This window comes from Rattus norvegicus, chromosome 1, assembly GCF_036323735.1.
Source record: "Rattus norvegicus strain BN/NHsdMcwi chromosome 1, GRCr8, whole genome shotgun sequence".
In the NCBI taxonomy this organism is placed as follows: Eukaryota; Metazoa; Chordata; class Mammalia; order Rodentia; family Muridae; genus Rattus; species Rattus norvegicus.
Genome location: NC_086019.1, coordinates 171,476,682 through 171,479,010, shown reverse-complemented (window position 1 = coordinate 171,479,010; position 2,329 = coordinate 171,476,682). Strand labels below are relative to the sequence as shown.

The 2,329-nt window shown below is 46.4% G+C and overlaps 1 pseudogene; it reads left to right on the top strand.

Moving 5' to 3' along the window:
- The first annotated feature begins 387 nt into the window (after positions 1 to 387).
- Skp2-ps1 (S-phase kinase-associated protein 2, pseudogene 1) lies at positions 388 to 1,660 on the top strand (annotated as a pseudogene).
- Positions 1,661 to 2,329: the final 669 nt, after the last annotated feature.

Genomic DNA, 2,329 nt, shown 5'->3' with positions numbered 1-2,329 from the left:
CAGTTTCTAGCTATTATACATATGACTGCATGAACATAGTGGAGTATGTGTCCTTATTACTGTTGGAGCATCTATGGGTATATGCTCAGGAGTGGTAGAGCTGGGTCCTCAGGTAGTACTGCAAGACTGATTTCCAGAGTAATTAAACTAGCTTGTTGTGGGATGATGTCACAGGTGAGGCAGGTACAAGATAGAATGAGGCCTGTCATTGGACGAGAAGGAAGGGTGGATGGGAGAAAAGTTTGAAGGAAGAGGAGGAGACAGGAACATAAGGGGGGGGGGAGAGGGGAGAGTAGCCAGCTGAGAGAGACAACATGGAAGCTGACGGTAAGATTCCATGCTGTTTTTCAATTAATTCAAGCATTCAAAACTCTTTAATCAGTGGACGCCATGCATAAGAAGCACCTTCAGGAGATTCCAGACCAGAGTAGCAACGTCACCACCAGCTTCACGTGGGGATGGGATTCCAGCAAGACTTCTGAACTGCTGTCAGGCATGGGTGTCTCTGCCTTGGAGAAGGAAGAGGTGGACAGTGAGAACATCCCACATGGACTGCTCTCAAACCTCTGCCACCCCCAGAGCCCTCCAAGGAAAAGGCTAAAGAGCAAAGCGAGTGACAAAGACTTTGTGATCATCCGTCGGCCTAAGCTCAATAGAGAGAACTTTCCAGGTGTTTCCTGGGACTCCCTTCCAGATGAACTGCTCCTGGGGATCTTTTCCTGTCTGTGTCTCCCTGAGCTTTTGAGAGTCTCTGGAGTTTGCAAGAGGTGGTACCGCCTCTCGCTCGACCAGTCTCTCTGGCAGTCTCTAGACCTCGCAGGCAAAATCTGCACCCAGAACTGACTGTGCGCTTGCTCTCTCGAGAAGTTGTGGCCTTCCGCTGCCCACGGTCGTTTATGGAGCAGCCACTGGGTGAAAGCTTCAGCTCTTTCCGTGTACAGCACATGGAACTGTCGAACTCAGTTATAAATATGTCAAACCTCCAGGGGATTCTGTCTCAGTGCTCCAAGCTGCAGAATCTGAGTCTGGAAAGCCTGCAGCTTTCAGATCCCATTGTCACTACTCTTGCATAGAATGAAAACTTGGTGCGACTGAACCTTTGTGGGTGCTCTGGATTTTCAGAGTTTGCGGTGGCCACCCTGCTGAACAGCTGCTCCAGACTGAATGAACTGAATCTCTCCTGGTGCTTTGACTTTACTGAAAAGCATGTGCAAGCGGCTGTGGCACATTTACCAGACACCCTCATCCAGCTGAACCTCAGTGGTTACCGAAAGAACCTCCAGAAAACAGATCTTTGTACCGTAATTAAACGATACCCCAACCTCGTCCGCCTCAACTTAAGTGACAATATCATGCTAAAGAACGACTGCTTTCCCGAATTTTTTCAACTCAACTACCTCCAACACCTCTCGCTCAGCCAGTGCAATGATATAATACCTGAGACTCTACTTGAACTCGGAGAAATCCCCACACTAAAAACACTACAAGTTTTTGGAATCGTGCCAGATGGGACCCTTCAGCTACTGAGAAGCTCTTCCTCGCCTGCAGATTAACTGTGCCTATTTCACCTCCATTGCAAGGCCAACTATGGACAACAAGAATAACCCGGAGATTTGGGGTATCAAATGCCGACTGACTGAAAAAGCCCAGTTGTTTATGAAGTGCTTACCGCAAAGCTGTGTCTCCTCTTCCTCTGGAAGGAGGACACAAGCAGCCGATCCACGTGGTGGAGACCTTGGGTACTCTTCCTTTGGTTTTGCCTTCGCCTTCACTTTACATGTATGTTAGAGAACCATTTGAGAGGGACAGCCATGAAGTGTTACTTTTTCAGAAACAGAGAGCTGTTTCTGGCAGTGCTGTGCCCTAAGGGCCTAAGCGTTAGGTCTTTGGAAATTTTAGGTGAGCCTATTATTTCAGGATGCTTTTTAAAGGTGAGGCAACTCTTCTAAGTGCCCTTCTGATTAAGTCTATTTAGAATCGAGTTTTTTAAATTACCCCTGGCTTACAGTCTTCATGGTGTATGTCATTTTATCTATTTAATTATTCAGTATTTTATAAAACTTGACTTTGAAGAATAAGCTATATGTATGGTGAACTGGACAGAAAGCAACAGAGGCTGGAAGCGTTGGAGGTGGTCTTTTCTGGGAATTAGCACATTTCAACTTTGTGTGCAGGTATAAGGTTAGCTTAACAGAGAGAAGTACATTCCTGCATGATGTACCTTAAACTCTAAATGAGAAAGGACACAGACACACACAACCAGAGCAGGAAGTTAGGATTGGTGCAGGATTTGAAACCTCAAAGGGTGTTCACTAAAACTGGGTTAATA